The 25,086-nt window shown below is 38.7% G+C and overlaps 1 long non-coding RNA gene across 3 annotated transcripts; it reads left to right on the top strand.

The window, feature by feature from the left end:
* Positions 1-8,334: 8,334 nt before the first annotated feature.
* Positions 8,335-18,336, top strand: LOC123572988 (uncharacterized). Of its 3 annotated transcripts, XR_012434436.1 has the most exons (6): positions 8,335-11,697; positions 12,979-13,125; positions 13,724-13,892; positions 14,317-14,502; positions 15,927-16,079; positions 17,290-18,336. It is a non-coding gene; the product is annotated as an uncharacterized lncRNA (long non-coding RNA). The 3 variants fall into 3 exon arrangements; XR_006697657.3 differs by having other exon boundaries at positions 15,927-18,336; XR_012434435.1 differs by lacking the exons at positions 8,335-11,697; positions 12,979-13,125 and having other exon boundaries at positions 13,137-13,892; positions 15,927-18,336.
* The last annotated feature ends 6,750 nt before the right edge of the window (positions 18,337-25,086 follow it).

Here is a 25,086-nt window from a genome sequence, read left to right as displayed (position 1 = left end):
GGTTTGGAATGTAGGGGCATAGAGTGGCATGCAGGACATCCAAGGAAGAGAAAATAGCAAGCATGTGCAAGGCCCGAAAGTATAAGAACAAATTCCACAACCTATACCTAGTATCCTGCACATGAGTAGAGATCAGGTAGTGTTCATTAGAGTTCTCTAGAGAAACCAAAGCAATAGGAAATTTTACATATATGTGTGTGTGTGTGCGTGTGTGTATATATATATCTGTTAGTATATCTCTATCTCTATATCTATCTAAAGATTTATTATGAGGAATTGGCTCATACAATTATGGAGGCTGGGAAGTCTCATGATCTGTCATCTGGAAACTGGAGATCTAGATAAGCCAGGGGTGTAGTTCTAGTCCAAGTCTGAAGGCTTACAACCAAGGGCACCAGTGGTGTAAGTACCAGTCTGAGGGCAGGAGAAGACCAGTGTCCCAACTCGGCAGTCAGGAAGAGAGAGCAGATTCTCCCTTACTCCACCCTTTTGTTCTATTCAATCTCTCAACAGATTAAATGATGCCCAATGCCCACTTGCAATGCAGAGGGTAATCTTTACTCGGTTTACTGATTTAATGCTAATTTCATCCAAAAATACCCTCATAGATACGGCTAGAAATAATTTTTAACCAAATATCTGAGCATCCCGTGACCCAATCAAGTTGACTTGTAAATTAACCATCACAAATAGAAAATCAGTGGAAGACAAAGCTGAAGAGGGGAGAGGATCAGACTGTGCAGGGCTCCATAGCCATACCAAGGAGTTTGCATATACCTTGAAGGTGTTGGAGGCCCATGGGTGGATTATAAGCTAAGAAATAACATTACCAGATTTCAGTTAAAAAATATTCTTTAGCTGGGAGGAAAGTGCAGGTCTGCAAACAGAAACTTCTAGTCCTGCTCAACCCCAGTGGCCAAGTATTAACTCCACCAAGCCTCAGTGCTCTGCTCAAGGCTCTCTCAAGCTACAGGGCAAGTGTATATCCATGAACATCTGTGGAGCATAGCCTCTGGCTCTGCTCATCCTGAGTGGTTCCACAGCAACCCCAGAGACCTTGCCCAACCTTGGAACTTAGGATGCAGCCTTGTCCAACTACAGATTACAAACAGTGATGTCATCCAGCCAGGGATGACAGCCTGCAACCCAGGCTGATCAGAGGCAATTGTAGAGTCCACTCAGCAGTCTTGCCTTATCAGAATCCAGCCATTGGTCTCACCAGACTGTAGAGCACATCCAGTAGTTCTGCTCAACTTCAGAACACAGGCAGTGGTTCAGCCCAACTAGAGAACCCAGCAGCAAGGTCTGCCTGCCTGGAGTTGCATCCAATCCCAAGCTAGAATAAATAGTGAAGGTCTATCACCACTGAAGACACCTGGAGGGTGGAAGAGGTGGCTATGTCCTCAAATGTGCTGATACCAGTGCAAGGGCACAAGGATGTTGAAGAACCAGGGAAATATTACACCATCAAAAGAAACTAATAAAGCTCCAATAATGAATCTCAAAGAAATGGAGAGCTATCAAATGACTGACAAACAATTCAGAATAATCTTCTGAATTCTTTGGGAAACTATAAGAAAATACAAACAGAAATGAAATGAAATTTGGAAAACATTCATGAGCAAAATGCGAAGTTTGATCCCCTTCCCAAAAAACAAAAACAGTAAAAACAAACAAAAAACAAATAGAAATCCTAGAGATTTGTTGAAGAGAACGAAACTTTGCATAATAGGAATTCCAGAAAGAAAAGACAGAGAAAAGGCCCCAAAAGAATATTTTATAAAATAGTGGCTGAAAATTCCCAAATTTAAGAACAGATGACAAAATCCGAGCACAGGAAGCTCAGAAGCCTCCAATAAATTTCAATCCATAAAAGAGTTCACCAAGATACATCATTTCAAACTATCAAAAATCAAACACTATAAAAAAATCCTGAAAACAGAAAGAAATAAGAAACATATAATATTGAAGGCAGTCCCAGTATGGCTGTCAGCAGATTTCTCAGCAGAAACCTTGCAAGCCAGTAGAGAGTGGGATGACATATTCATAGTGGTAAAGTTAAAATAAACTACCAAGCAAGAATGCTTTACCTGGAAAAGATATCCTTCAGAAATGAGGGAGAAATAAAAACTTTCCTGATAAACAAAAGCTAAGAGAGTTAATCCCCACTAGGCCTGCCTTATTGGAGTTGCTATAGATAATTCTTTAAGTTGAAATAAAAGACTGCTAATAAAATAAAACAGGTAAAAGTAAAAAAACTCAATGGTGTAAGTAATATATAATCATCTATCCTAATACTGTAAAGGTGGAGTATAGACCAATTTAATTTCTACTGTAAGGGTTAAAGACAAAACTATTTAAAAAAACCATAACTAAAATAAATTGTTAAGGCATAAATAACGTAAAGACATAAATTTTGACATCAATGTTATAAAAGGTGGAGGGGAGGGAATAAAAGTGTAGAGTTCCTACATACAATGAAAGGTAAGTTGTTATCAGCTTAAAATCGCCTGTTATAAGAGGTTTTATGTAAGCCTCATGGTAATTACAAAGAAAACATGCATAGTAGTTACAAAAATATAAAAAGAAAGAATTCAAAGCATACTATCTCAGAAAACCTTTAAACCACAAAGAAAAACAGTAAGTGAGGAAGAAACAAATAATCTACAAACAACCAGAAAACAAATGACAAGATAGTAGTAGCAAGTCCTTATTTATATTTATCAGTAGTTACCCTGAATGTAAATCGATTAAATTCTCCAATCAAAAGACATAGCATGACTGAATAGATTAAACAAACAAACAAACAAACTACATGCTTCCAACAAAGAGATTCACTTTACTAGTAAGGACACACATAAACTGAAAGTGAAGGGATGGGAAAGATATTTCACACACATAGAAATCAAAAGGGAGCAGAGGAAGCTATATTTATATAAGTCAAAAAACTTAAAAAGAGACAACAAAAGTCATTATATAATGATAAAGGGGTCAATTCATCAAGAGGACATAACAATTGTAAATATGTATGCACCTAATATCAGAGCACCAAAATATATAAAGCAATTACTATATTATCTGAAGGGAGAGATAGAATACAATACCATAATAATAGGGGAACTTAATACCCCACTTTCAATAATGGACAGATCATCGAGACAGAAAATCAATAAGAAAACACTGGACTTGAATTACACTGTAGACTAAATGAATCTAACAGACCTGTACAGAACATTTCATCCAGCAGCAACAGAATACATGTTTTTCTCAAGCAAACATGGATCATTCTCCAGGACAGACCTTATGTTAGGCTATAAAATGAGTCTTACCAAATGTAAGAAGATAGAAATCATATCAATAACTTTTTTCTATCCCAATGGCATGAAACTAGAAATAAATAACAGGAGAAATCTTGGAAAATTAACAAATATGTGAAAAGTAAAAACCATTCTCCTAAACAACTAATTCGTCATGTAAGAAATTTAAAATAAAATTTTAAAAATGCCTAAAGACAAATAAAAATGGAAATACAATACAGCAAAACTTATGGGATGCAGCAAAGGAAGTCTTAAAAGGGAAATTTATAGCAATAAACACCAATATCAAAAAGAAGAAAGACCACAAATAAATAATCTAATGTTATGCCTCAAGGAATTAGAAAAAGAAGAACAAACTAAGCACAAAATTACCTGATGGAAATAAATAACAAAGATCAGAGCAGAAATGAATAAAATAGGGACTAGAAAAACAAGTTGTGTGTGTGTGTGTGTGTGTGTGTGTGTGTCTGTTTAGATGGAGTTTTGCTCTTGTTGCTAGAGTGCAATAGCACGATCTTGGCTCACCACAACCTCTGCCCCCCCCTCCCCAGTTCAAGTGATTCTCCTGCCTCAGCCTCCCAACTAGCTGGGATTACAAGCATGTACCACCATGCCCGGCTAATTTTGTATTTTTAGTAGAGATGGCGTTTCTCCATGTTGGTCAGGCTGGTCTCAAACTCCCGACCTCAGGTGTTCCACCTGTCTTGGCCCCCCAAAGTGCTGAGATTACAGACATGAGACACCGCACCTGGCCAAGAGTTCATGTTTTGAAAAGATAAATAAAATTGACAAACTCCTTAGGTAGACTAACTAGGAAATAAAGAGAACACTCAAACAAATAAAATCAGAAATGAAAGAAGAGACATTACAGATTCCATGGAAATACAAAGGATTATAAGAAGTTACTATGCCAACAAATTGCATAACCTAGAAGAAATGAATACATTCCTAGACACATACAATGTACTGAGACTGAATCATGAAAAAATAGAGAACCTGAACAGACCAATAATGAGTATTGTTTGACAGAACAACAATGAGTGAGAAGATTGAATCAATAATAAAAAGTTTCCATCAAAGAAAAGCCCAGGACCAGATAGTTGAATTCTATCAAACATTTAAAGAACTAATACCAATCTTTCTCAAACTCTTTTGCAAAATTGAAGTGAATGGAATACTTCTCATTTTACAAGGCTAGCATTACCCTGATATCAAGGCCAGACAGGGACACTACAAGAAAGAAAAACTACAGGCCAATACCCCTGATGAACATAAATGCAAAAATATTCAACAGGATATTAGCAAACTGAATTCAACAACATGTTAAAAGAATCAGTCACCATATCAAGTGGGATTTATCCTTTGGATATGAGAATGACTTAACATATGCAAATCAATCAGTGTGATGCATCACATTAACAAAATGAAGAATAAAAATCATGTGATCATTTCAATAGATGCAGAAAAGGCATTTGAAAAAATTCAACATCCTTTCATGATTAAAAAAAAAAAAAACTCATAATGAATTAGGTACAGAGGGAATGTACCTCAACAAAAATTAAAGGCCATATGTGACAAACCTATAGCTAACATCATACTCAACAGCAATAGGTCGAAAGCTGTTCCTCCAAGATCAGAGATAAGACAAGCATGCCCACTCTCCTAATTTCTTTTCAGTGTCGTACTGGATATCCTAGCCAAAGCCACTAGGCAAGAGAAAGAAATAAAAGACATTCTAATAGAAAGAGAATAAGCAAAATTTTATCTCTGTTTGCTGATGACATGATCTTATGTATGGAAAACCCTAAAAGCTCTACTAAAAAACTGTTAGAACTGATAAAGGAATTCAGTAAAACTGCAGAATACTAAATCATTATACAAAAATCAGTAGCATTTCTATACATTAACAACAAACCACCTGAAAAGGAAATTAATCCCATTTACAATAGCAAAAACAGCAACAAAAATACTTAGGGGTGGAAAATTTAAGCAAGGAGGTGAAAGATCTGTATTCTGGCTGGGCGCGGTGGCTCACGCCTGTAATCCCAGCACTTTGGGTGGCTAAGGTGGGTGGATCACGAGGTCAGGAGATAGAGACCATCCTGGCTAACACGGTGAAACCCCATCTGTACTAAAAATACAAAAAGTTAGCCGGGCATGCTGGCAGGCGCCTGTAGTCCCAGCTACTCGGGAGGCTGAGGCAGGAGAATGGCGTGAACCTGGGAGGCGGAGCTTGCAGTGAGCCGAGATCGCGCCACTGCACTCCAGCCTGGGGGACCCAGCGAGACTCTGTCTCAAAAAAAAAAAAAAAAAAAAAAAAAAAAAAAAAAATCTGTATACTGTGAACTATAAAACACTGCTGAAAGAAATCGAATAAAACACAAATAAATGGAAAGACATCCTGTGTTCATGGACTGAAAGAATCAATATTGTTAAAATGACTATATTACCCAAAGCAATCTACAAGTTTAATGCAACCCCTATCAAAACTCCAATATCATTTTTCACAAAAATAGAAAAAGACAGTCATTAAATTCTTACGGAGCTACAAAAGGCCCTAAATATCTAAAGCAATCTTGAGTAAAAAGAACAAAACTGGGCACATCACACTCCCTGATTTCAAAATATATTATAAGGCTATTTTAACCAAACGGCTGGCATAATAGCACGTATCAACCAATAGAACAGTGCACAAAGCATAAAAATAAGTCCACATATTTACAGTCAATTGATCTTCCACAAAGGTGCTAAGAACACATAATGGGGAAAGGACAGCTTCTTCTATAAATGGTCATAGGAGAACTGGATATCCACATCCAGAAGAATGAAATTGGATCCTTATTTCATATCATATATGAAAATCAACTCACAGTGAATTAAAGACCTAAATATAAGACCTGAAGCTGTAAAGCTACTAGAAGAAAGCATAGGGGGAAAGCTCTACAACATTAATCTGAGCAATAATTTTTTATATATGATTCTGAAAGCACAGGAAATAAAAGCAAAAGTAGACAAATGGACTATATTAAACTAAAAAGCTTCTGCACAGCAAAGGAAACAACTAGCAAAATAAAGAGACAACACACAGAGTGGGAGAAAGTATTTACAAACTATACATCTGAGAAAGAGTTAATATCCAAAATATATAAGAAACCCAAACAACTCAATAGCAAGAAAACAACCTGATGAAAAAGTGGGCACATATTCCTATACATGAATAACAGTCAAGCTGCGATCCAAATCAGGAACATACTCCCATTCACAGTTGCCACAAAAAGAATAAAATACCTAGTAATACAGCTTACCAGGGAGGTGAAAGATCACTACAAAGAGAACTACAAAACACTTCTCAAAGATATCAGAGATGACACAAACAAAAGGAAAAACATTCCATGCTCATGGATAGGCAGAATCAATATCATTAAAATGGCCATGTTGCCTAAAACAATTTACAGATTCAATGCTATTCCTATTAAACTACCATTAAGATTCTTCACAGAACTAGAAATAACTATTTTAAAATTCATATAGAATTGAAAAAATGCAAAAGGCAATCCTAAGCAAAAGGAACAAAACTGGAGGCATGATACTACCCAACTTCAAACTATACTACAGGGCTATAGTAACCAAAACAGCATGGTTTTGGTACAAAAACAGACGCATAGACTAGTGGAACAGAATAGAGAACCCAGAAATAAGGCTGCACACTTACAACTATCTGATTTTCGACAACCATAACAAAAACAAGCAATGACGAAAGAGTTCCCTGTTTAATAAATGGTGCTGGGATATAACTGGCTAGCCATATGCAGAAGATTGAAACTGGGCCCCTTTCTTAAACTGTATACAAAAATTAACTCAAGATCGATTAAAGACTTAAATATAAAACCTAAAGCTATAAAAATTCTGGAAGACAACCTAGGCAATACCATTTAGAACACAGGCATGGGCAAAGATTTCATGATGAAGACTCCAAAAGCAATTGCAACAAAAGCAAAAATTGACAAATGGATCTAATTAGACAAGAGCTGCACAGCAAAATAAACTGTCAACAGAGTAAACAGACAACTTACAGAATGGGAGAAAATTTCTGCAAACTATGCATCTGACAAAGGTCTAATATTCAGCATCTCTAAGGTACTTAGCAAATTTACATGAAAAAAAAACCAACCCCATAAAAAAGTGGACAAGGGACATGAACAGACACTTCTTAAAAGAAGACATACATGTGGGGCCAACAATCATATAAAAAAATGCTCAACATCACTGATCATTAGAGAAACGCAAATCAAAACCACAATGAGATACCATCTCACACCAGTCAGAATGGCTATGATTAAAAAGTAAAAAAATAACAGATGCTGGCAAGGTTATAGAGAAAAAGGAACGCTTATATACTGTTGGTGGGAGTGTAAATTAGTTCAATTGTTGTGGAAGACAATGTGACAATTCCTCAAAGACCTAAAAATAGAAATACCATTTGGTCCAAGAATTCCATTAGCAGGTATATACCCAAAGGAATATAAATCATTCTTTTATAAAGACACATGCATGTGTATGTTCACTGCAGCACTATTCACAATAGCAAACAATGGAATCAACCTAAATGCCCATCAATGGCAGACTGGATAAAGAAAATGTGGTACATATATACCATGGAATACTAGGCAGCCATATAAAAGAATGAGATCACGTCCTTTGCAGGGACATGGATGAAGCTGGAGAATATTATCCTTAGCAGATTAATTCAGGAACAGGAAACCAAATACTGCATGTTCTCATTTGTAAGTGGGAGCTAAATGATGAGAACACATGGACACATAGAGGGGAACAACACATACTGGGGCCTATCAGAGGGTGGAGGCTTGGAGGGACAAGGATCAGGAAAAATAGCTAATGGATCCTAGGCTTAATACCTGGGTGATGAAATAATCCGTACAACAACCCCCCACGACACAAGTTTACTTATGTAACAAGCCTGCACATGCACACCTGAACTTAAAAGTTAATATTTTTTTTCAAAGGGGAAAAAGGTGGGTAAAGGACCTGAACAGACATTTCTCAAAAGAAGACATACAAATAGGTACATGAAAAAATGCTCAGTATCACTAATCATCAGGGAAATGCATATTAAAATTGCAATGAGATATCACCTTACACGTGTTAGAATGGCTGTTATCAAAAAGATGAAAGATAACAAGTATTGGTGAGTCTGCAGAGCAAAGGGAACCCTTGTGCATTGTTGCTGGGTATGTAACAACCATTGTACATTGTTATTGGGTATGTGATAGTACAGCTATTATAGAAAACAGTATGGAGGTTCCTTACAAAAACCAAAAATAGAACTATATGATCCAGCAATCTCATATTTGAGTATATATCCAAAGGAAATGAAATCAGTATGGTGCAGGGATATCTGCACTCCCATGTTCATTGCAGATTATTTACAATAGCTGAGATACGGAATCAACCTAAGTACCCATCAATGGATCCACAGCTGAAGAAAATGTGGTATATATATACAATGAGATATTATTCAGCCTTTCAAAAAAGGAAATTCTCTTATTTGTGACCATATGGATGAACTTGTAGGACATTATGCGAAGTGAATAAGCCAGGCACAGAAAGACAAATGATCTTACTTATATGTGGAAACTTAAAAAGTCTAACTCCTGAACATAGCATAAAATGATGGTTACCAAAGGCTGGGGGAAAGGGGGAGAAAATGGGAAGTTGTTAGTCAAAGGGTACAAAGTTTCAGTTAGTAGGAATAAGTTTTGAGATCTATTGCATGGCAGGGTGACTAGAGTCAATAATAATGTATTATATATTTCAAAGTAAGACTAAATTAAAAAATGACTCAGCACAAAAAATGATAAGTGAGGTGATGGATATGTTAATTAGCTGGATTTAATTATTCCAGTTTGTGTATAAATATGAAAACATCACATTGTGCCTCACAAACGTATAAAATTATGAATTTTTAATGAAAAATATTCATTTTTAAAAATACTTCAGTGATTGTATTAAAGTCATATAAGAGATTATAAACATTTCCTATTAACATTAGGAAAAGCTAGATGAATGGCTTATGGGAACTCTGTACTGATTCTGCAACTTCTCTGTAAGTCTAAAATTATTTCAAAATTGGAAGTTAAAAATATCCTTTTGGCAGCAGTGTGGAGGATGAAGTAGAGAAGTAGGCTGGAGGGGGTTATTGTGGTAATCTAGGGTGAGGAAGGTCTGAAATCAGATCACAGCAGAAGGCCTGGAGGAGACAAGAGGGTGGATGAGAGAAATTTAGGAGTGAGGAGAGTCAGGATTCAGTGACTGGATGAGGTTGGAGATGGAGCCATTACAGGGACAAGGCTTGCACGAAATGATAATATTCTTCCTTTAGCATGAGAAAGAAATTTAACTTTGAACCAGATGTGAGATAAGACCAAATGTTAGAGGGTGTTTGAAGAAATTGAATGACTCCCTTCTAGCTGAGTAAGATTTTCAAGTGAAGTGTAACTCAGTGTCCAACCCTCTACCAAAAGAGAATACACAGCAGGACAGCTGCTTTCAAGACCAGAGGAGTTGCCAGGGCTTTTTATGTGAGCACTATGAATTTGTGTATGAAGTAGGAATAGTGTGAGAGGAGTCACCAGACCCTACAGGAACTCGCAAATTTTCAGGCCTGTGATGTTTCAGGGAACCCTGAATGCTTCTTTGAAAATGATTGAATTTATACAGTAGCCTTAAGAAAGATTCATGAAGCGAGTGTTGTGTTAAACTCTAGTCTCAGAGTGTTAGTTCTAAATGATTCCCAGCCCTGGGTAAAATCCCTTAATGGTTTTTTTTCTTTATCATTTGATCAACTGCAGTGACCTAAAGCTATCAGCTAGATTGAATTTTAGAGGGTTACTCTTCCTCAAGGAAGACAGGTGGAAATATGCCTTACAAAGCCATTTCTCAGGGATCATTTATTTTCTCCTTTAATTCATGACTGGCTATTTGATGGTAAGCTAATTGGCTGAACGTGAAATATTTAGATGTTTTGTTTCATATGATATCCCAAACTGGTTTATCTTACAGGCTGAATTTACTGAATTAATCAATTATGTGACTGTCATCCAATTATTTTTCTGTCAACCATTCCAAAAGTGTGAACATTTTCAATAACACTAAGAATTACTTTGAAAAGTTTGATGTAGTTTGTCTTGTAAAGGGTGCTTCAAAGGAGATAAGAATCTAAACATATATTAAAAATGTAAATCCTGTATTTCACATTATATTATCGGGTGCATTTTTCTAATGATTTAAGAGATTAGATGAAAACTACTTCGGAAGCTATTGTTTCCCAAATCTTAGGCTTGGTAATAAGAGAAGACGGAAACACAGTCAATTAAGAATGCTTTCTAGCCAGGAACAGTGTGTCATGCCTGTAATCCCAGCACTTTGGGAGGCTGAGGTGGGTAGATCACCAGGTCAGGAGTTCAAGACCAGCCTGGCCAACATGGTGAAACCCCATCTCTACTAAAAATACAAAAATTCGCTGGGTGCAGTAGCAGGTGCCTGTAATCCCAGCTACTTGGGAAGTTGAGGCAGGAGAATCGCTTGTATCCAGGGGGCAGAGGTTAGAGTGAGCTGGGTGAGACCCCATCTCAAAAAAAAAAAAAAGCTTTCTGTGTGCATAAGACTGTAGATGTCATGAAGAGAGTAAGATAAAAGAGAAGAAAGAAAAAAATCAAAATGAAAGAAAGCATTGTCCTGGCCCTCCAGGAATTATAAACAATAAAATGAAAGCATAGTTGTCTATCTTATCTGTCTATATAGAGAGAAAAATAGAACGGTGATTTCAGGATCAAGGGAAATACAAATTGAACATTTTGAAAGTATGCATTTAAGTGCTAAATAGGAGCTGGGTGTGATGGCTCACACCTGTAATCCCAGCACTTTGTGAGGCCAAGGTGGGCAGATCACTTGAGGACAGCAATTCGAGACAAGCCTGGTCAACATGGTGGAACCCCATTCCTACTAAAAAAAAAAAAAAAAAAAAAAAAATTTAGCCAGGCATGGTGGCAGGCACCTGTAATCCCAGCTACTCAGGAGGCTGTGGCAGGAGAATCGCATGAACCCAGGAGGCGGAGTTTTCAGTGAGCCAAGATTGCTCTACTGCACTCCAGCCTGGGTGATAGAGCGAGACTCCATCTCAAAAAAAAAGTGCTAAACAGGAACATATTTATAAACACCCACAATGATAATGCCTTTTTGTTTTCTAAGGTACAAAGAAGGTGATAAAATGTAGTCACGAAAAGTCAGATGAAAACACAAGCCTCCAGGAAAGTTGCAGCCAACCAATTTCACAATCTTGTTCCAGGAATGCCTGACCCAGGTAATAACTTTGATTCACAACTAAGCCATTAGAAGAAGGAGCTATGGAAATTATTCTAATGGACAATATAGTTGTTTGAATTTTTACATCGGAAATGTCTGAATCTCCATCTCCCTAAGGGAGACGCTTCGGAGCCAGTCATAGTGACAACTGTAGTACTGAAACCTGTGTTGTCCTGCCACTAAACTGTAAAATGCAAGGTGTTTGGAAGACTAACACATAAACTGGCCCCAACTGGTCAGGATGATTGTTTTCCTATCTTTTCTCACCATGTTGTAGTCTATCAAAAAGAGCTGTTGTCTGCTTCTGGATAGAAAAAAAGAAGTTTTTTGACAGGCCATCACAAAACAACTATTTTAAAATGAGCAGTAGATTTTAATCTTAGTAGACTAAGGATGGCTTTTGTCACACACTTTTGACTACCTAAATTGAAGGCTTTCAAAAGGAAAACATTCAAAAGAACCCCCAGTGAGTCAGCAAAGACTTTGAAAAGATTGTGTATATTTTCTAAAGCATATTTAAAAAAAAATCATGTACAGGGGGAAAGTGTAGAACATGTACCCACAAGAGCTAAATTTAAAAAGTGTGCGTACAGTGAACACATGCGTAGCATATGGATGCGACTGACGGAAGAGGGCCTGGCCTCCATTCAAGACACCACTCACAGCAGATGCACCATCATAAATTTGAGCTACACAGCCACATCCTCGCTGGTCAGGTTCCAGTCAGTTGTCTTTGAATCCAGTATGGTTAATGCACCCTCAAACTCCAGCTTTCGTTTTGGTAGAAGGGAAGAGAAATTCCTATGTGAAAAAGCCAAATTACACATATCCCAGACTGATAAATAGTCATTCATTCCTTACCTCTTGTGAGACTTTGGCAAGTAAAATCCCTGGCAACTTTTCATTTCAGCTTTTTAGCCTAACAGATTTTGCCCATTGTCTGTCATCTGATTCCAGCACACATCAAGGATGGACAGTCAGACTTGATAGGATTACCACATTTTCTAGTATTAAATCATATTTCTCAAATTAAAAGGCTCTGAATATAACAAGTAGTAAGAAAACCCCTCCTACTTTTCCTTTTGTGGTCTCCCCCACCCCCCAAAAAAGTACTACATTCATTTATTTGCTGATGGGGTTCTTGGGTGTTCACTTAAAATGGTGACACAGGTGCTGAAACATTTTTAGCATATTTGTGAAATATGTAAGTATTTTATATTTCAAATCAAATATTTGAATTCTCTCTCTATGGACCTAAAGATGAAGTAGTTTATTACAGTTTTCTGCAGATTCATGCAATAACTGAGGACTTTGATGATGAAAGGTGCAGCGTTCAGCCAGACCAGCAACTGGTAAAAAGTACCATCTCCACAAATCAAATAGATGGTCATCTTCGGTCCTCACTGGATGGGTAGAGCAGATGTTGGTAAGGAGGGGCCTGCTTTGCACAATCCTTTGGACAAATAATTTGATAACTTTGGCAGAATTGAATCTACTAATTTGATTCTTAGAATTCTAGGTGGTGGAACAGTAGCAGATGCCTCACAAAATATTAGCATCCATGTTTAACTGCTCCTCATCACATCCTCTTCACTCCTCTTTGGGGAGCTTCATTTTAAATTAGATGCAGCTGCAGAGTGAAAGATTTCTTTCATGTTCCTATTTAGTATGAAAACAATAGCAAAAATAAACATTCAATTTCCTAACTTTTAGGAATTCTTCCTTTGACTTTTTTTTTTTTTTTTATGGGAGAGGGAAAGTTTGATCAGGGTGCTGTTTTAAAGACCATCTAACAGAAATTCCATGGAGAACTATTCATTTTTCACATTCCTCCAGCAAAATTCACTAAACGTACCTGAGGTGCTCATTTCAAAAACTGCATATAAGCAGGTTATTTTCTCTTATTCTGACAAGTTTCAATCACATATTTATTTCATTTGATTCATTTTAGTGAAGTGGACATTAATCCTACTTTGTTTAATTTCATTGCTCAAGGAATTAATGTGTCATTTGTTGGTTACTAGGTTTCAAAAGAGAAGGGAAAACACTTGGAAAAAATGGAAGTTTCATCTCTGGCCTGCCTTACAGCTTCTGGCATATTTTCAGATGCCAACAAATAATGTCAAAGAAACAGCTGTTACAGTGATCCTGCTTAACAGCCATAAAGGAATGAAGATTTCCACAGAGAGCTTTGTGAGTATACCTGGCATGTGTATCATTGTTTGAGTTATTTCCAATTGATAATCAGAGAAATTTAATTCTCCTTTCTCTCTTTCTCATTCTCCTCTTGCCCTGAGTTTTCTTTTCTTTGTCATGGCCTTACAAGTTGCAAAGAATTGCTGTTTTTCAGCTCCCTACAGTGAAGTAGTGGGAAACAGGAAGTTTACTCTCTTTGTGTCATTTGGGATAACTCATTCTGGAGTTTGTTTCTTGAGTTACATTTGCCTATAGCTTCAAAGTGATCTAAAGGGCAAACCAGGAAGGGAAAGCCTAGAATAGCCTCTTTGTCTGGGGCCTTTCAAATCTCTGCAGTCATTAATACTTTATCGACTACCTGTGGAATAAGAAATGTCTGGGTTGGCTGCTTCTAGCAAAAAAAAGTTTCTTTTCCCTTCAGATCAGTCTCCACGGAGCTGCCATTTCCTGCTGACTGAGAGACAAGATGGAGTGCCAGATTGTCATTTAGTTTAACTCCATGGAAATGAGGCAAGGGAATCTGACCGTGACTAAACCTTTGCATCCAGCAAAAGAACACAGGGCAATCAAGGAAACCTTCTGCTGGCCCTCAGAGGACAGACTGTTGGTAAGTTTGCAAGACGTGTTAGGCTGGCAGAGGGGGAGTCCCGAGGAACACAGAGGTGACAAAAACTCTTAGCATTCATTTATTCAGACCTTTCATTAAGCCAGAATCGAAGCACTTCCTCTAAGAAGGCTGCCCTAAAGATATGGCTTTTATGACCAGGAAAAGGTAAACAGAAAAACAGACCCACCAGCCAGCAGAGGAATGACTAACCACAATGCTCAGGAGAGGTCTAGCACAACTCAACTATTCCAGTTGTTTTCCTGACTTCTGTGTGTGTACATACATATACATGTACACACACACACACACACACATACCCCTTTGTCAACCTTAGTTTTGCAAGTCTCTTGTTCAATTGCTTGTACAGGACTTAGAGGAAAGAGAAATGAGCATCAAAATAAACTTCTTTCTTTCTCTCTTTCTCTCCAGTTCTTAATTCTTAAATTGCCTAGTTTAAATGAAAAATTTTAAAAGACAAATTTACTTACAGCAATAATAGCAACTTAAAAAAATTTGTAAAGTATCTTTTAAAATTCATTATAAAAGCATATTTTGCATGTAAATTTTGCAGATAGATTTTAAAAATTTCTGGGTTCCCCAAAACATTTTTGTCTTCTCACATTTGCTTGTAATATGTGTAAAAGCAATGTGGACCTAGCCGTTAAGTGCACCTAGACCTAAAAGTGTCTTATGGTTCAAGTTTTGTGGGTTGAAATTTAAATTTCCAGAAATTATCTTGCTCACAGTCTAATTTCTAATTTAGGCACCAAGTTAATTTCTTACAGGTCTCAGGTTTGTGGCTTCATGCTGATTTGTCAGGCTGCTGGTGTCCTATTGATTAAGTAGTTATATTCTTAAGGACTTTTCAACTAATAGCAAATTTATATTTATTAGTTAGCTGGACAGAATAGGAATACTCAGCATGTTGCCCAAGTTTCAGTTTAGCACTTCATTTTGCAAACTCTTTTACACTGCTATTTTTGCAAATTATTTCTCACAACAGTCCTGTGAGATAGGCTAACGATGTTGTCCGGAAGCTGTCTGGGTTTTAGAAAGGGTACATGATGTGTCCTGAGACAGCAGCAGAGCCAAGATTAGAATTCGCAGTTCCTGGGGCTCAGGCAGCCACGCCTTGCCACCCATTCAGTATGTCCACCCCCTTCTTTTAATTATATTAAGTTTCGGTGCCACTGCAGAGTAACAGATTAAGATAAAATAACACCGTTCAAATGGAAATGGAGTCCATGTCTGTAAAGGCAGAGTGTGGTGTTCAGCGGCCTGAGTGGTGCCTCTTGAAGGGCTGAATGCTCCCTTTCCTCTGGAGCCCCCTAGAGAAATGGCTCCCTGACAAGCTCTTTCTAGTTCTCTTCTGAGTCAGGCTGTTTGAACTGAAAGATTATTTAGTTCAACTCCTTGTTTTGCAGACAAAGAAAGTCCGGTCCGGAGAGATTGAGTTTTGCCCAAAGTCTCAACGCAAAATTGGGTCATTGTCATGGGAAGAACCTGTTCCCTGAACTACCCTATTTCTCAAGACTGGCTCCTGAACCACTTTCCATGGAGTTAGAAAGTGAATAGAGGTATCAGTCAATGTCCATACAGCATGAATTTGGGGGCTTTTCTGATTTAAAGGAAGCCTAGAGCTTGACGTAGCTTGTAGACAGAAGATGAGATTAAAGTAAAAGAACTGATAGTATTTTCTATTTCACCAAGTAATATTGAGAGGTGACAGCGTGCTGGCAGCCCTCGCATCCCTTGCTCGCTCTGGGCGCCTCATCAGCCTCGGCGCCCACTCTGGCCACGCTTGAGGAGCCCTTCAGCCCACCGCTGCACTGTGGGAGCCCCTCTCTGAACTGGCTGAGGCGGGAGCCGGCTCCCTTTGTTTGCCGGGAGGTGTGGAGGGAGAGGCACGGGCGGGAACCTGGGGGGCGCGTGGCGCTTGCGGGCCAGCGAGTTCTGAGTGGGCGTGGGCTCAGTGGGCCCCCACACTCGGAGCAGCTGGCCGGGGCCGGACAGTGATGGGCTTAGCACCCGGGCCAGCAGCTGCAGAGGATGCGCAAGGTCCCCCAGCAGTGCCAGCCTGCCGGCGCTGCACTCGAATTCTCCCTGGGCCTCAGCTGCCTCCCCACGGGGCAGGGCTTGGGACCTGCAACCCGACATGCCTGAGCCTCCCTGCTGCCTTGGGCTGCTGCGTGGCTGGAGCCTCCCAGATGAGCGCCGCCCCCTGTTCCCAGCACCCGGTCCCATCAACCACCAGAGGGCTGAGGAGTGCGGGTGCACATTGCAGGACCGAAGGGCATCTCTGCCTGAGGCCCCTATGCAGGATCCAGTAGTTGAAGCTAGCTGGGCTCCTGAGTCTAGTGGGGACTTGGAGAACCTTTATGTCTAGCTAGGATTGTAAATACACCAATCAGCACTCTGTCTCTGGCTCAAGGTTTTTAAATACACCAATCAGTACCCTGTGTCTAGCTCAAGGTTTGTAAATGCACCAATCAATGCTATGTATCTAGCTAATCTAGTGGGGACTTGGAGAACTTCTCTGCCTAGCACTCTGTGTCTAGCTAAAGGATTGTAAATGCACCAATCAGCACTCTGTGTCTAGCTCAGGGATTGTAAATGCACCAATCAGCAGTCTGTCAAAAGGACCAATCAACTCTCTGTAAAATGGACCAATCAGCAGGATGTGGGTGGGGTTAGATAAGGGAATAAAAGCAAGCTGCCCAGCCATTGGTGCAACTCACTGGGGTCCCCTTCTATACTGTGGAATCTTTGTTCTTTTGCTCTTTACAGTAAATCTTTCTGCTGCTCACTGGTTGGGTCCACACCATCCTCATGAGCTGTAACACTCCCCACGACCATCTGCGGCTTCATTCTTGAAGTCAGCGAGACCAAGAACCCACCAATTCCAGACGCAATATTAGCAGCTAATGAGAACTATGTCTACAAAATCCAGAATGAACTGGAGACTTCAAATTGTTACTGCAGATAGCTAAATCAAACTAATTATCCAGGCCTCAAATGAAACTTTGTGGTCTGAATGAGAAGGAGAATAATTTATACTCTAAGTAAATTCTCTTTCTTCATTGTGAGAAATGCACATTCACCTGTCCAAACCCAAAGAATGGACTCAGTCACGAAGAACAGTGGAAGCAAGACTTTTAATGGTGGTTTTGCGAGATGGGGTGTTTGGTAGGCAGACATATCTGGGGCAGTTACAGAAGGTAATTTATCTCTTAGCACGCAAGTGCCTCCCCTAGTTCCTCATTGGTTGAGTACTATGGGGTTACAATCTTCCCGGATGTCGCCTGAGTTTCATGATCCCCCTTATGTGGTTATACCCCATCCCCTTCCCTGCTTAAGTTTTGATTTCCCGATAATGAAACCTTCTTCCCTTTTATGGGCTGACCCCTCCTCTACATTCTGTTCACTTACCATGACCTTCTAGGTGCATGAGATGTGTGGTTTGTTACATCCACAGGCTGGCCCACAGTACTTAGATTTATCATGCCTTGAAAATGGACCATTTAAAATGTTTTCTCACATTCGTGATAATCATTAATATGTAAAAATGTTGGGTAAGAAGGCCCACGTTAGAAAAAATAACCGAGTGCAATGCTTGCTTTTGAAAATATATCCTGGGACCAGGACTTCGCATACGTCAGTCATTCACGTACCACTGCCACCATTTTTACCATATCTGCATGTTTCCATTAAATTCACTTTTTAATATAAATAAATGTATGAAAAAAGAAAGCTTTGTAAAACTATAAAATGGAAAACCAGTATAATTTTCCAAAATCAATTAAAGTAAATTTGCGATTATAAAAACCTTAAAAAGTTTATGTGTGCTTTATTAGAACCATCTTATGCATGACCAGCAGTGTGTATACTGTGCCTTGGGAGACGTTGATCTAGGCTAGCAGTTATCAATATTTTTTAGAGGTAGGGGGAAGAAACTCAGTAACCATTCTATTTGGCCTCACACAGATATGTAGTTGGAAAAGAAGTATGTTTTCATCATCTTAGAAAACTGTAGATATTCTTCTTTGATACTGCGACAAAGCTCAATAATATAGACTATGAAATGAAATCAATGAACTTTTACTTTAAAATCTATTGGTCTACCTTGCACTTTGAATGAATTTCTTTACCCATGCCTGATTTTATAAAAGGATGTATTGGTTATTTGGAAAACATTGTTTCACTGGGCAATGCAGAGCTTCCAAATTTTGGCAAAAAAATCGCATGTTTTAATATCACCACCAGCCCACGTAAGGAAAGTATTTAAACACTGGAATCCTGTTAATCTCATGGTGGCAGATACAAGTTTCCAAAATTCTAATTTTTACCTGGAAGCTCCCATTTTATTGTTGAGGGCAAATACTGAAAAAATACAGGTTCTTTTTTTCCCTTCAGTTGAGAGGTCCACTTAGTTCATTTTCAATAAAATGTCATTACATACCAAAGTCTCAATAATCATAGTTTGTCTGCAAGTTAAACTTCTTCGAATCAAAGTTTGTAAGTATGAAAATCTTAACAGCAAACTGGTTGGTGCTTTGTGACAGAGGTGGCGAGGTCAGCTGCAACTCAACCACATGGGTGCTTTTCCTTGAGACAACCATTGTACTTTGGTATGAAGCAGTACTTCATGTGTGCACTCCATTTCATCACACAAAATATTTAAAATACGTGTATTCAAGGGTTGAAATTTAATAAAATCAATAACTGCTTCATCAAAGACATTCTTAGTTCAATTGGTGCTTTTTTCCCTTTTTTTTTTTTTTTTTTTTTTTTTTACTACCAATGTATGATATTGACGAATACAATGACTATAAGCAAAGTTTGGTGCCACTGCCTTGATGCGTATTAAGGGGCCAGTGGTTTTTTTCACTATTGCTTTAGCACTATCAGTGCAAAAGTCAACCCTGACAGAAAGGCAAATAACGTCTTGGTATTAGTGTGAAAATAGTTCTGATCTCACAAATCCCCTGAAAAGATCTTGTTGACCTTCAAGGATCTGTGGCCACACTTTGAAACCTGCTGTTTAGGCCGATTTGTAAAATTAAAGGAAAATGAAAGGAATCTAATTTATTATACACCTTATAAACACTATGTTATGAACCGAATTGTGTCCTCCCAAAATTTGTACATTGCAGTCCCACCCCCCAGAATTTAACCATATTTAGAGACAAGTCCTTGAAAGAATTTAAAAGGAGGCCATTAGGGTGGGGCCCCAATCCAATATGACTGGTGTCCTTATACAAAGAGGAAAAGACACCAGGGACACAAGGATACAGGGGACAACCATATGAAAAAGCAGCAAGAGGATGGCCATCTGCAAGCTGAGTGGCCTTAGAGGAATCCAATCCTGCTAGGACCTTGATCTCGGACTTCCAGCCTCCAAAACTGTCAGAAAATACATTTCTGTTGTTTAAGCCACCCACTCTGGGGCATCTCATTATGGCAGCACTAGCAAACTAATACGTATTGACATCATATGATGGCATGATGATACATAAATGATGACATTTATGATGTTATTAGTCATCATAAAAACTTTGAAGTGCATATTGTCATCCTCATTTTATGGAGGAGGGGGTGGAAGCTCGGGGAAGATAGGTAATTTTCCAAGCTCATGCCACTAAGAGAGGAAAAAGCCAAAATTCAGATGTGACCACAAAGCCAGAGGTCCCAGAGTCAGTGCATGAGTGAGCTCAGATAGAAATTCAGATCCCAGTGCTCCGTCTGTGACATCAAGTCGCCCTGTACAAGTGAGGATGTTGTTTCCTGCTAATGATCCTAATAAATAGAAAACCTAAATTGTAAATAAACAATTTCTACTAACAGTACAATGTAAATACTACTCTAATGAATGATTTTACAAAATTTTATCTCTGCTGTATGGACACTGCATTTTTTGGGGGAAAAAAACAATAATTATAAATAGGCAGAGATCAGTATGACTCAAACACAGAATGTTATCACAAATACAAACTACAAAAACCAATCCTACCCTTCTTTCTCTAATAGACATGTCTGGAGGAACTAAACCAACAACTTAAAGAAATAAATAAATGACCTAACACCTCCTGTTTGAACCTGTGACCTCTCTTTGCCTGTTGTTGTAATGTGCTATTGATTGGCCAGTCAGAAGGGATGCTGTTTCAGCAGCCTGCTGTCCATGAGAGAATGACTTCTTTCTCCACTTGGTGTCTCAGTTGACCCCTCAGGAGGTATGGCTGAAAGCTCAGCATCAAATGGCTTTTAACACCTAGGTTTCATTCTGAATCTCCCTCAAGTCCAGCAGTAATGAAGCAATTGTTTGTCCTGCCATAATAAATCTGAATCAAAGTGAAGCCAGTACCCCCTTCCTTCCAGGGAGCAGAGTAGATCAGAGTTTAGACATACCAGGAGCATTTTGTGCAGTGCCCCAATCAGAAGGATGGAAGCTCCATCCTTTGGCAGAGAGCAACTCTGACTGCTTTTCCTGTGCAAGTTGCCATTTGTATTAGAAATTTGACTGCAAAAGAGTTTAAGAATGATTGGTGAATTTCTAATCCTTTATTTCAAGGTTCTTACTTCGGTGATGTCTTTTTTTTTTTTTTTTTTTTTTTTTCATTTAGAATTAACTCAACTGCAAGAAAAAGTGCACATCTACTAAATATCAAGCATTGCATTAGATACCAGGGGTCTTAGGATAAATAGGACATAGATGTTTTTCTCAAAGAACTTTTATTGTCTGTATTGTGTTATCTGAATTCAGAATGCCATTGCCTGATTAGCCTGTTTCATTGTATTTGTAGTATTTGTCAGTGTCAGATAGTCTTTTATTTATTTATTAATGTACTTGTTGTCCATTTCCCCAACCAGAATGAAGCTCCTCAAAGGCATGTATTGTGTCTGTTTTGCTTATCACTGTGTTATCAGACCAGGAATAGTGCCTTGACACAGTGTAGACATCCATTAAGAATGAACAATCTGGCCAGGCGCAGTGGCTCACGCCTGTAATCCCAGCGCTTTGGGAGGCCGAGGCGAGCAGATCACCTGAGGTCGGGAGTTGGAGACCAGCCTGGCCAACATGGTGAAACCCCATCTCTACTAAAAATACAAAAAATTAGTGGGGCACAGTGGTGCATGCCTGTAGTCCCAGCTACTCGGGAGGCTGAGGCAGGAGAATTGCTTGAACCCGGGAGGTGGAGGTTGCAGTGAGCCAAGATCACAACACCATTGCACTCCAGCCTGGGCGACAAGAGCACAACTCTGTCTCAAAACAACAACAACAACAACAACAACAACAACAACAACAACAAACAAGAAAAAGAAAAAAGAAATAATTTAGAGCTAACTAACATTGGTACAGTGTACTGGCTAGGTCTGAGTAGTTTGAGAACATTAAGTCTTTTTTTTTCTTCAAAGACAGAAGTATTATGACTAAGTTTAAAGAACAGACACCACCTTACACTATACACTTGTATATTGTTAGAAGAGATTTTGTTTCTAGACCAGCCTGGGCAACATAGTGAGACCCTGCATCTATTAATATTTAAAAAACAAGCAAAAAAACCCACAAAATAACCAAGGGCCTGGCACAGTGGCTCACGCCTGTAATCCTAGCACTTTGGGAGGTCAGAGGCGAGTAGATCACGAGGTTGGGAGATTGAGACCAGCCTGGCCAACATGATGAAACCCCATCTCTACTAAATATACAAAAATTAGCTGGGTGTAGTGGCGTGTGCCTGTAATTTCAGCTATTCAGGAGGCTGAGGCAGGAGAATGGCTTGAACCTGGGAGGCGGAGGTTGCAGCAAGCCAAGATGGTGCCACTGCACTCCAGCCTGGCGACAGAGCGAGACTCCGTCTCAAACAAAACAAAACAAAAAAAACGAAACGAAGAGATTTCAGAATATCTGTGAAAACCCATCTGAAGCCACAGTGTTCTGATAGCTAAAGTGATTTCCACAAATTATCAATGGAGCAAAGAAATTCTTTTCTGAGAATTCTTTCCTGAGAATCTCTTTAACCTACTTCCTTGGTTGATAAAGTAGAAAATGTTTTCATAGGGATGAGCTGTGCAAACTTAATGCCCAAAACATCTGACACTTTTATCTTGAATGACGCAGTAGAATTTAAAGAACTTGTCATCAAGTGGTCTTTGACTAAAACCTCTGTGGAGAGCATCTTTTCCATTTTGAGAAGTTTTACAACCAGAACTGGCTCCCACCTTGCTCATCACTTCTTCCGCAAAAATTCTATCTCCCAAGTCACCTTCTCTGCACCTATTGAGGGATATACATCTCCTCATGGTTTTTGGCATTGGAGTAAGAAAATAAACTGGTGATGGGTAATGTGATTTTGTATCCTTGGACCTTTCATCTGTAGTCTTGATTCTGCACACAGAGCATGCACATGCATGTATGCGTGTGGGTGTGGGTAGAGGCATGTGGGTTGGTCTTTTGAAGAATGAGATTCTCTAGTTTTCTGCAGTGGACATTTCCTACCTGTGGCTGGCCCAGATGGTAAGAATACTATGCATCCTTTCTGGCTTTGACTGCTGAGAATGTTACAGTGAGTTCCATTATTTATGCCCTTTTTTTTTTTTTTTTGGAGTATTAAATGTGTCAAATTTGGTGTAGTTAAGAGGCACTTGTAGAAAGTTTTTTTTTTTTTTTTTTTTTTAAAGGTCTCTGCTTCCTTTAAAGATGCTTCCATAGCAAGTCATAGAAAAAATTCCCAAGTTTCAATGTTGACAGATGGTGCTGCTCTGCAATATAAGCAGCAATGTCCTCACGAGACTATTGATTTTGTTTGTGAAATATAAATCCCTAAACAATGACGGATGGGCTGGTGGGAAGTGCTTCTTTAATAATTCAATAATTTCATTAAATGATCTGGTCCTAAGTAAAACAGAGATGGCAAGATACCTGACCATGGACTGCATTTAAGTCTCATATAAAAATAAGATCATGGTCTACTTTTGTTCATGTTTATCTATTTTGTTTGCTTCAAGATAAAAGGAAGTCTTTCAGTGTGTGAATTCTAAGAAATAGGGTAAACGACATCAGATTCTTCCAAGTGTCTCATAGCAGCCATTTTAAGTTCAGTCTGCCCACATTCAAGGCAATGGCTTGGTTCATTTGCTTACTAGGTAAGCTTGAACATTGATTTATTTTGCCTGCTGCTGTTTAGTTTGCTGTTTTTTTAGCAGGTTCCTATCTCAATGGAGCATGGACAGTTTGTAGGAAGTAGAAGCTGATTTGATTCCAACACAGCACTTTATTACAGCTAAGAAGGACATATTACCCAAAGCCGTCTTCTGATATGCCAGAAGCAACAACCAAGAAGAACTCTAAGGGGCAAATAAACAAACTGAAACCAAATCACAGAAACTCCTGGAAACACAACTTGAATTAGCCCAAGTGTATCTGTGCATTTGTGTATTTGTTGTTTATGCACAACAAAGTCCTATAAAACCAAATTGAAAATAATTTGAAATATCAGCAAATTCATATTTAGGTTTGCCTTCACAAAGGAGTTATAAACTTAATGTTTTGTATATTTAATTTGTTATCTTAATTAGGGACTCGTAGATCATCAAAGACATGTTAAAATAATAGAATCAAGAGTCATAGAGTAACACATGTACAATTTATTTTTTGGCAAGGCTTAGAAAAAACAATTTGATATGTTAATGGATCCTAATGGGCAATAGCTATTAATTAAATAAATAACCCATTAGACTGAGAAGTGAAGTGTCAGTACGAGGACAATCTAGTAAAATTGCTGAAGAATAGCAATTATAGTATTTAGTGGTGGCACAGATATTTATATTTGGTTTTGTAGATATTTGTGTCAGCTATATCAAGTTAATTAAATTAAAGCAGCAACTATTTAATAAATCTCTACAATGTGTGCAGTGCTATGCTAGGTATTTGGAATAAAGCAAAAAAGTAGACAACCTGATCTAGATTCTTGGGGAAAATATAGTATAGTAGGGAGAGGCAAGATTTAAGTAAATTAAAAATAAAATGGTTGTGCCTGTTGACATATTAAAAATGTTTTAAGGTATTACACCATCAATTCTTTACCACTTTTATCACTGTCCATCATGACTTCCTAACAATTGTTGAGGAAAAATAATGCTGGGGTAGGGCCTGGGGATGACCAAGAAGGTGTAAATCCTGGCCTCTGCTCAGGAAACCAATGATTTAATTTGGAAGATTGATTGCTAAATGAAATCTTTGCTGACGCAGAAAGTCCCATGAATAGGAAAGGGAGAGAGAGCTAAGGGCTAGGATATACTGGCAAGTTTGTGGAGGAGAACTGGAGCTTGAAGTACAGGTAGAATGTGACTAAACAGAGAGGGGAGGTGGTGGCTCAGATGGGGACGATGGCCAGAGCCAGCTTCATTGTGAGGCGTTAGGGGTGAGGCTGCAGAAGAGATTTATGTAATGCAGCCACAGTGTTGTGCAGTCTGGTGATTGAGGAATTTGGACTTGGCTTTCCTGAGGAGAGGGAGAGAGTCAAAGTGGTTGTGGAAGACGCTGATCAGATTGAAGGGTGCTGGGGAGATCTGTGGTAGGGAGTAGGA

The sequence above is a fragment of the Macaca fascicularis genome, chromosome 4 (genome assembly GCF_037993035.2).
Source record: "Macaca fascicularis isolate 582-1 chromosome 4, T2T-MFA8v1.1".
NCBI classification, from domain to species: Eukaryota; Metazoa; Chordata; class Mammalia; order Primates; family Cercopithecidae; genus Macaca; species Macaca fascicularis.
The sequence above is the reverse complement of the archived record's forward strand: the minus strand, read 5'-3'. Positions and strand labels throughout refer to the sequence as shown.